At 42.2% G+C, this 10,955-nt stretch overlaps 1 non-coding gene across 1 annotated transcript; it reads left to right on the top strand.

Moving 5' to 3' along the window:
- The first annotated feature begins 668 nt into the window (after positions 1-668).
- TRNAG-CCC (transfer RNA glycine (anticodon CCC)) lies at positions 669-740 on the top strand. Its single transcript has one exon. It is a non-coding gene; the product is annotated as a tRNA-Gly (tRNA).
- The last annotated feature ends 10,215 nt before the right edge of the window (positions 741-10,955 follow it).

Genomic DNA, 10,955 nt, shown 5'->3' with positions numbered 1-10,955 from the left:
GTGAACATTGATCATCACTTTATAAGTGTGTCTGCGGTAGTTAATAAATTGTCAAAAATAATAAGACTTCTGCCAAGAATAGAAGCTATAAATAGAAAAAAAAATCAGAAGAGACCACTGTGAATTTTTTTTTTGAAAGATAATTTTCCTTGTAAATAACTTCTATGAGAAATACACAACCCTTCAGTGGTCAAATCTACATTCCCAGCTCCTGAAGTGAACAGTCTCTGAATTAGAATGCTACCAAAGATGCGGAGTTAAATAGAGACACAGCTACAGGGTGGCCATTACTTAAGTAACTTAATGAACACTGATACGGAGGAAATAAATCAAATGCAAACAATCAACACCAATCAAGGAAGCTGAGCATTTCGGGCACTTAAAATGTATTAAATGAATGTTTCAATCACAGTGGGTACTTTTTCACAAACTCTCTTAATCAGCTAGCATCATTTCCACCAAAGTGGCCCTTGCATGTAAATATGGTGGTCTGAAAAAAGCTGGTCCATTCCTATGCAAACACCATTAGGAATGGAAACTCTGCCGGGCATTTTCACTGATAGGATAAACAACAGCAGATGCATTGGGAAAGGTCAGTGAAAATCACTTTTAGGAAAAAGGCATGGAATATTTTGTACATGGTTACAAAGATAAGAATGTCAAGGATTTCCCTGGTGGTCTAGTGGCTATGACTCTGCACTCCCAATGCAGGGGTCCAGGTTCAGTCCCTGGTCAGGGAAATAGACCCCACATGCCATAGCTAAGAGTTTGCGGGCTGCAGCTAAAAGTCCTATATGCCACAACTAAGAGTTTGCAGGCTGCAGCTAAAGATTCCACATGCGATGCTTAAGACCTAGCCCAGCCAAATAAATAAATGCCGATACTTAAAAGAATGAAACAAACACAGCAGTACAGTGATATGAGGAGCATGTTTCTAAAAACTGAACCCATAAAACAGGTGAACATTTTAAAAAAATAAGAATTTCAAACACAGAATAAAATTTAAGGTCTCATTCCAGGTGGCCAGGTCACCTTTTAACAGCAACCATTTTTGGCTTCTTACGTATTTTTTCATGAAAGTTCTAGTCATATAAAAGTTCTCATATGTGCATCTTTATTTGTATACTTATTGTGTTATATGTGAGTATAATTATCAGTACATAGTACTTAGTACATAAAGTACAGTAATGCTTTTAAGAATATAAACCATACATATATAGTTTATTTTTTTATATGATTTAATGAAATATATGTGTGTGTGTATGTATATATATATATATGTAGGTGTGTATGTTTATGTTTATCACGACTCAATGGACATGAACTTGAGCAAACTCTGGGAGATAGTAGAGGACAGGGAAACCTGGCCTGCTGCAGTCCATGGGGTCACAAAGAGTTGGACATGACTCAGTGACTGAACAATGATGTATATGTGTGTATACATGTATATGTCTATGTGTATACATATATGATGTATATGTGTATATACAACACACACATATATACGTGGTTCATTTAAATAAGTGTATACTCAACTCATTGTTTTGTACCTTACTCTTGGTATTTAATGATACATCATGAAGATCTTCCTGTATCCGCCTGTATCAGTTCAGTCGCTCAGTCATGTCTGACTCTTTGTGACCCCATGGACTACAGCATGCCAGGCTTCCCTGTCCATCACCAACTCTTGGAGCCTGCCCAGACTCATGTCCATCAAGTCGGTGATGACATCCAACCATCTCATCCTCTGTCATCCCCTTCTCCTCCTGCCTTCAATCTTGCCCAGCATCAGAGTCTTTTCCAATGAGTCAGTTCTTTGTATCAGGTGGCCAAAGCATTGGAGTTTCAGCTTCAGCATCAGCCCTCCAGTTGGCCTATATAGGTCTATCGCATTCTGCTTAAGGTTTATGTATTATTTTATTGTATGAGTTCATCATTATTTATATAACCATTCCCTTGTAAGCTAACTAGATTATGTCCAGTCTAGCCAGATTATGTCCAGGAACTAGAGTTTCTAAACACACACAAATACATATACACACATTTAAATATAGAGTTGGAATTACTTGGGATTTTAAAAGCCAAATACTTTGATTCCAAGTATATATTCCGTTTCCAGATATACCCACATACACACATACATATTCATATGTTCCACTTTACATGTAATATTCTGTTTAATTCTCATTTACTTATTAGTGTTGCATCTGTTTTACAGACTGTGGATCAGAGAAACAGAGGGGGTTAAATAATTTGCTAGAGTTCACCCAGATTATAAACACATGGCCCTTCTTTTAAACCCAGGTCTCCTTTTAGTTTTGACTTGATTCATCTTTAATCTCTGTACTACAGTTTGAATATTTGATCAATGTGAAAAGAGTCATAATTGTATACATTTCAAAGAACGTGTATAACCCACCTCAAATTCAAAATGGCACATAATCCAGACCCAGCCCATCAGGGCATCCCACACATTGACCTCAAAAATGACTCAGGGATGAGTACCTTGTCTAAACAGACCATTGAAACGAGATTCAGAATTTTCTGGACAAATCACCTTGATTTGTCTGGTTTAGAAATTGTGAGGATGGGAGATGGCATCATGGAGATGGCACCGTGGTGAGAGATACTGCCAGTTCCCCAAAGTGGACGTAATCTAACTGCCTTACAAGGGAATGATTATATAAATGATGATGAGGATGGTACAGGGATGTTGAGAAAATCTGGATGACATCATACAGACACCTGTGTTTGAGCTGCATCTGCCACTGGGCATTTCGGTTATTACACAAGACAGTAACACCTTCTTCCCAACCCTCCTAATGCCCTTTGGGTTGGGTTTTCTTCCGCTTTGTCCCTTAGAGCCCTGACTTATGTAGACGTCTCTTTTTCAGTTTCCAGTGTGTCCATATATGTACTCATCCTTACTAATATCTGTGGAAATTGACTTTTCCATATAAAACGAATAATATCTGTCTTGCCATCATCCTTTCTAATCTGCTCTCCGCTCTCCTTTCAGTTATTTCACTAGGACTCCCATTTGGCTATGTCCCTCTCTTTATCAGACATTGTTGGTGGCCTATCAGCTTCTGCAGAGTGAAATCTCTTTTGTTTTAGCTTGGTAGTCAAGGCCTGTGGATATCTGGTCAACCCAATGTTTCGGCGCCCCCGCTCTCCTCAAGTGTTGCCTCTTCCAGAGAGATCAGACGATGCACCGTCCTTCCCAAAGACAACAGGTGTCTTCATGACTTCACACCTTTGCTACGCTGCTTCCTCCTTCATGAGTTACTTTTTTCTCAGCCTGTCTTGGCGTATTCCAGTCTGCTTCTTTAAAATGAATGCTCATTTTTCAGGAGATCTGGAGCCTTTAATACCTCTGACAGAATGATATTCATTATATTAGATCAGAGTTAGTCATTCATGTGTCTTCTTCATGCCCTTGTTTGAGGGTTCCCTGGCAGCAACTGCGTCTTCTTCTGTGAGTCCCTAGGGAGCATAACATTGCTGAGTCAGAGCAGAAGCCAAAGCATGTGAATGAACTGACAGATAAATGAATGACTGGATGAACGGTGCGTATTTTCCTCTCTCTCTCCTTTTAAACAGCTGGCTTTTATTTATTTTTAACCTTTTTATTTTGTGTAGAAGTATAGCTGATTAATAAACCATGTTGTGATAGTCTCAGGTGAACAGCGAAGGGACTCAGCCATACGTATACATGTATCCATTCTTCCCAAACCCCCTTCCTATCCAGGCTGCCAGATAATGTTGAGCAGAGTTCACTGAACTCTACAGTAGGTCCTTGCTGGTTATCCATTTTAACTATAGCAATGGGTACCTGTCCATCCCGAACTCTGTAACTATCCCTTCCCCCTGACCTTCCCACTAGCAACCATACATTCTTTCTGTAAGCATACACATCTCTTTCTGCTTATTCTCTACTTATTTGTAAGTCAGTCACATGGGTTTATGAATATAAGCAAAAATGATTGCTTTACTTTTTTTCCTTATTTGTACTATGTTGCAGGTTTTCAGTCTTTTGACTGCCATGAGGATTCTTTAATGTAACCAGACACTGAATACCTTGCCAGATACATTTACCTTGAGGATATTGATGATGGCTTTTATAGTTATTTGAGATCTCTCTAAGGCTTTGAATATGCATCAATTATTTCATCTTTCATTTATCTATTTGTTGACTTTTATTAAACACTTCATAGAGTCCAGACCTTGGTCCAGGCCACAGCTGGCCAAAGACAGCAAGAGTGTGCTTTCTACCTCTAGGAACAGCACAGCCTCTAGCCCAGCTCTTTTACAATTGGATCTCTTTGCTGCCCTCCACACACAAATAATAATCACTACTTATTAATAACTTTCTGTGTGTTAACAGTCATGTGGGTACTTTATGTATACTCATGATGACTCTCTTAACAACTCCGAGAGTTATCAAAAACCTCATTTCATGGAGGAAGAAACTGAAGCTCAGAAGCTGAAGTGTCTTGACTGAGAACTCAGCAGTGGAGCTGGCATTTGAACCATAATTTATTGATGTCAGTGCCACTACCCCATAATGCCTTTCCATGCTCATGTTCTCCTTTCAACCAGACCTCTTGACGTGGAATTTCTTTTTTCCTTAGACAAATTTTTAAGCTCTTCCAAGCCCAAGCAGAAGATTATTTTAATGAAAATATTCTGCTTACCATGACTTCTCTCCTTTTTAACTTTTTTTTTATGAAGTATTTTATCTTTCTTAGATGTCCTTTTCCATATCCATATTTTTGGTATCTGTATAATTAGAAGTATTTTGATTGCAAGCAACAGAAACCTATTTCATGCTGCTTTTAACAAAAGGAAGTACAGATATCTAAGTGACCTCAGACTATACTAGATACTGGATTTGGGAATATTTTGTGTTAGCCTACAAAGTTTAATTGAAAGCAAATGGAGAAGAGGGCATGGAGGATGAGATAGTTGGATAGCATCTGACTGAAGGCAAAAGGAGAAGAGGGTGGCAAAGGATAAGATGGTTGGGTAGCGACACCAACTCAGTGGACATGAACTTGGGCAAACTCTGAGCAGTGGTGAGGGACAGGGAGGCCTGGCATACTGCAGTCCATGGGATTGCAAAGGGTTGGACATGACTTAGCTACTGAACAACAGCAAAGTCTAATAGGTGAATTCAGGAATGAAGGTATCAGAGACTGGACCCCAAGATTTGGGGCTGGAGCCAGTGGCCCAATACTGAGCAGATATTCCCTTTTCGTGCTCCCCTCTCATCTCCGCTTGTCTCTGCCTCTTGGTGGATGGGCAGTGTCAGACGATAAACTTCTCCTAAACAGCCAAGAAAAAATGAGGAGGCCAATCCAACAGTTCATCTTTTGAGCATCATGATATCTGCCTTCCCCCAAAGCGTGGGTCAGAAGAATCCCTGGAAATGGCCTCCATTGACTTGGCTTTGAGCTTGTCCTTCACTGGACCTTTGATGCTTGGGAGGAGAGTGGTGTTGTACTTGACAGCCCCGTGATGACATCATGGGTTGAAGTCATTGGCCAAAAGCAAAAGGGGTGATCCCGCCAGCAGAGGGGACATGAGAAAATATGCTGGGAAATGAAATATTAGATGCCATAGTCCATGATAGAAGGAAGAGCCAGGATTTGTACTAATATAATTATATGTGGACAGCAGGTAGAGAGCATTTGTCCCAGTCTGTCTGGGACTGCCTTAGTTTATGTCTCCTCCTGGAATCCTGTCCAGGACAGCACTTGTCACTCTCAAAAAACATCCAGGTTAGATGATATATGAGGTTGCCACTCTGACAATCCAGTACAATATGTGAAATTGTGGTTGTCTTGGGAAACTTGGTGAATGGTCTTTATTCTCTTGTTCCCAGGATCATTCCAGACACATAACAGTCCCCCAGTCTTCCATGGGTTGAGGAGTAACTTAAGAGTATTGAACCAAGCCATGGTCTGGAATCAGATGGGCACTTCTCTAGTGTCTGTTCTGATAGTTGTACTTAGGTGATCTGGAGCCATCAGAACACCTGTCTGAGCCTCACCTTTAAAACAGTAGAATTATCAGATGCCGCATCTCCTTCACTAAAGCGTTAGCAAGGGGAAATTTGCTGATGCTTTGAATTGTACAGTTCTGTCCTAGCTGTGGTAGTAGTATTAAGAGCCACCATAAAGTTTGAGTGTTCATCTGTCTAGACATCTTGCCAAAGTCTTTGCATGAATTACCTCATCTTGTCAACAGAACAGCCCTTTAGTATCTGTGTTACAGATGAGAACACTGGAGCACAGAAAAGCAAAGATATGTGCCTAAAGTCATGGGGCAAAGACTTGACAAAGGTCAGATTAAAACGTGGACCAAGGCTGTTCAGCACTGGGCAGTGTTGAATTACTTTCCGATAGGGAGTGTGTGTGTGTATGTGTGTATGAGAGAGAGAGACAGAGTTTTCCTTCCCAACTCTGCCGTATTCCACTGACTTGCTCAGAGGAAGTCAGCGGCCACATAATCCTAAGGAGTCACTGTCCCCCAACACGGCAGAGCCGACCCGCACTGTCTAATGGCTCTGGGATGACCCCATACTGAGGGACATCCGTCCTTCTGTTCTCTGACATTGATGTTACTGTCACTTGACAGTGAGCTTTATCATCAATCCGTTCAAGTACAAAAGGCCACTGTTCGGAAACTGTCATTAAAAGCAGTCTCTCTCTTTTTAAAAGCAATCTCTCCTTTTATTCCTTCCATAATAGGAGCCAGTGTACCAGAAAGGTCTGACCTTAAGTTGAGCCTGTTTAGTTTTTTTTTTTTTTTTAAAGATATAGAATAGGTTATGTTTTTAGTGTATTTAAGATTGGAGGCACAGAATTAGAATGGAGCTGGAGGTAGAAGAAAATAGAAGGCAGGGTGGGATAGAAGAGTAGTGGCCTTGGGTTTTCTTTGCTCTTGGATAATGGGCATTTCTCATTAAATCAACTCAGTCTATTTCACAACCTGTCCCCTGGTGATGTATATACTCTTTGGACAGGGCTGTGGGCTGCCTAAAGATCTCTTTTAGCCATAGGACATGAGTATAAATAAGCTTTATGTAGTTACAGCTGCTAAGAGAGATTATGGATAGAGTGTCTTCTAAAAGGATAGGGCAGTGTGTTGATTGTTACAGGGACGTGGGGAAAGAGAGAAGAGAGATGATCCTGAAGGGAGAGATGGGGTGAGTTCTACTGAACAAAATTCCCCCGTGATCTTCGTCACTTTTTAACAGCCCTTTGGGGAGGTGATTTTATTTTAATTGAAAAAAATAGAGATATTTGTGGTTGAAAAGTGGCTCAGCATGGAAGTTAAGAACACAAGTTTTGCGACCAGGCATCCCAGGTTCAGATTTAGCCTTTGTCATATATGTGCATCACACAACTAGCATGCAAATTGCTTAATCTCTCTGTGCCTATTTCCATGGCGATGACTGTACACGTTAGCTGGGAAGATGAAATGAAAGGAGGTGACACGTGGAAAGAGTTTAGAGAAGAACTTGGCGGAGCGTGAGGGCTCAGCCAACATGTATTCATTTTTATGCATTTTATTTTTCAAAATTAGTTTATTACTTTTTGTTTTGTTTTGTTTTGTTTTTGGTTGTGGTGTCACCTGTGGGATCTTACTTCCCTGACCAGGGATCCAACCTGTGTCCCCTACATTAGAAGCACGGAGTCCTAACCACTGGACACCCAGAGAAGTCTCCAACGTTTGTTCTGCTTATTCATTCTTATCCTTTGTTCTTCTTCTTCTTAATATTTATTATTTGTTCTTATTTATGGGTACATGACCATGACAAAAATAAAAAATTGATTCTTTCATACTTTGAACGTGTAATGAAGGAGGCCCAGTTGGGGTTTAATTGTTGGTAGTTGGCTGCTTATTGTTGTTGTCTGACTCTTAGTGACCTCATGAACTGCAGCATGCCAGGCTCCCCTGTCCTTCACTACCTCCAAGAATTTGCTCAAATTCATGTCCATTGAGTCAGTGATGCTACCAAACCATTTCATCCTGTGCCACCCCCTTTTCCTCCTGCCCTCAAACCTTCCCAGCCTCAGGGTCTTTTCCAGTGAGTCAGATATTTGCATCAGGTGCGCAAAGTATTGGGGCTTCAGCTTCAACATCAGTCCTTCCAGTGAATATTCAGGGTTGATTTCCTTTAAGATTGACTGGTTTGATCTCCTTGTGATGACGGAGCATTTGAGTAGAGACCAAACAGATGAGAGGGACGCAGCTGTAGGTCAAGCATCCTCACGAAAGGAAACAGAAGGTGCCTAGGTTCTGAGGAAAGAAACGAGATTGGTGTTGGAGAAGCGGAAAGAACCCAGGTTGTTGGAGTGTGGTGGGCAGGGGGCAGCCGGATTAAAGGGAAGGCAGGGAGGCAAAGGCCAGACCATTGGGGCGTGCAGCCAAGGTGAGGGCGTGGGTGGCATCTTTTGTTTACTTTTGTTTGGCTCTTTTGAGATTGGCTGTGGCATGAAGGATCTTTGTTGTATTATGTGGAATCTTCTATTGCAGCCCATGGACTCTCTAGTCGGGACTCTCGGGCTTAGTTGCCCTGTGGCGTGTGGGATCTGAGTTCCCCGATCAGGGATAAAACCCTCGTCCCCTGCATTGCGAGGTGGATTCTTAACCACTGGACCATCACAGGGAGGTCCCATAGTTTGCATCTTAGAGCATCAGGAAACCATGGGGAGATTTGAATGTTGAATCCAGTTCAGATTCACATTTTACAATTTCCCTTTCTATGGAACACAAAACGGCTTGAGGGGTGAGGCGGGGCAGAAAGGATGGAAGGAGGCTATTGCAGATGAGTGGGCAAGAAGTGGTGTTGACTTGCCAGAGAGTGCTAGATTTGGAGCATGGTGCCCAGCCCCCGCCCCCAGCATTCGAGCTCTGGGCCCAAGCTTTGTGTTCTCACCACCATGTTTACTTATTATATTCATCTGCCATTTTTTTTTTCCCTTTGTTTTTACAAGGCTATCAGGACTTCCCTGGTAGTTTAGACAGTAAAGAGTCCACTTGCAATGCAGGAGACCCAGGTTTGATCCCTGGGTCGGGAAGATCCCCGGTAGAAGGAAATGACAACCTACTCCAGTATTTTTGCCTTGGAAATACCATGGACAAGAGGACCCTGGGCAGGCTACAGCCCATGGAATTGCAAAGAATCAGACATGACTTAGCCTTTCAACAACAACAACAAGGTTAATTTACAAAGCTCCGATACTTTGGCCACCTGGTGCAAGGAGCCAACTCATTGGAAAAGACCCTGATGCTGGGAAAGATTGAGGGCAGGCGGAGAAGGGGGTGACAGGATGAGATGGTTGGATGGCGTCACTCATTCAATGGACATGAGTTTGAGCAAACTCCACAAGATGGTGAATGACAGGGAAGCCTGGAGGGCTGCAGTCCATGGGGTCGCAAAGAGTCGGACATGACTGAACCATTAGACAACAGCAAAACAAAAACAAACCTATTTGCTGGATGAATACACGCAGTATAGTCCTCATGGCAGTGTTTAATTTTCTAGCTCCTAGGATAAGAATGTCAGTAATCTCCTTCATGAATGAGGTTATATTCCTTTTGAACTTGCCATGTTCGTGATGGGGATGAGGGCATCTCGAGATCTTTATGTCTCAGAAGGTGGGCAACACCACGCACCTTGCACTTGGCTGGGGCCGAAGCCAACGGGGTTCAGCTGTTTGGTCTTTGCAGCAAGGTGTCCCCTTAGTCCCTCACTGGTGGCATCGCATCTGGGAGCCCCGGTTAATTTTCATGGAGAAGAAACCTTTCAAATGCAGGCCTCTTTCATGCTCTGGGAAGATTTGAGAGGGGTCAACCTTGTTTAGATTGGTTCTCGGCACCAGTCTGGGGAGCCTGCTGGCTCTTCTCAGCGTGGGGTGTGTTGCAGAGAGGAGATGAGCAGGAAACAAACCAAAGAACCAGGGCACTTCCCAGCTGGAATCAAGCCTGTCGTGTGTGGATTCATTATTTTGTTGGAAATTAATCCCCGGAATGGCCGACATAGTGTATTTGAACGTGAACCGACCGTGCGCTTGGTGGCCCAGGGAAAGTGGCTTTTGGATTATCCAGTCTCATTGGTCACCCTTGCCTCTGAATCCTGCCATTAGTGTGGATAATTGAACTAGACCTCGTTGTGCACTTTCACATCCCACGTGTTGCCCTATGGCCTTTGGGGTGGGGTGGGGGGCATGAGAGGGTCTCGCCCTGCTTGCTTTCATTTACTATGGGACTGGTGTCACTTAGAAACCCCAGTGACCCTGGATCTCACTTAGTGGGAGTGTTTCCTGGGATTATCGCATTCCATCTTCACACAGAGCCTACGGCAGTAGTAATAATAACAGTAATAGTAATAGGAAGAAGCAGCAGCGCCTGCTTAGCATTGACTGTGTGCCGAATCCAACCATGTATTAGCTTATCTAATTTTCAGAACAATACAAATGACAGTGACTCCAGCCCCAGGGAAATGGGAGTCACATGGACTAGGATCTGAACGGTATGCTTGGTACTGAACCGGGTGGAAGCCCTGCCTATGATGTAGGTACTGTTAATACCCACTTGTTACAGGGAGCTCAGAGATGTTAAGTCACTTGCCCAAGGTCACACAGCCAACATATGGTAGTGTCAGGTATTGAATTTATATTCCTTTTGTTTTTAACTTGATTTTTTGTAATAAAAAATTTTTTTAAATTTAATTTTTAAAAATTTAATTTTTTTAAGTTTTAAAATAAAAAAATTTTCATTTTTAAAATGAAAAATGTTTTAACTTTCTAATTAAAAAGAATTTAATTTTTAAAGTAAGTCTTCTTTAAAAACTCTGGAAGATCCCCTGTGCTGGGTCTTTGTCACTTTGTGTGGGGGTTTTTTCTAGTTGCGGTGAGTGGGGCTGCTCTGGTTGCGGTGCG

Source organism: Budorcas taxicolor, chromosome 2 (assembly GCF_023091745.1).
Source record: "Budorcas taxicolor isolate Tak-1 chromosome 2, Takin1.1, whole genome shotgun sequence".
Taxonomy (NCBI): domain Eukaryota; kingdom Metazoa; phylum Chordata; class Mammalia; order Artiodactyla; family Bovidae; genus Budorcas; species Budorcas taxicolor.
Note: the sequence above shows the minus strand (reverse complement) of the source record. Positions and strands in the feature narration are given on the sequence as shown.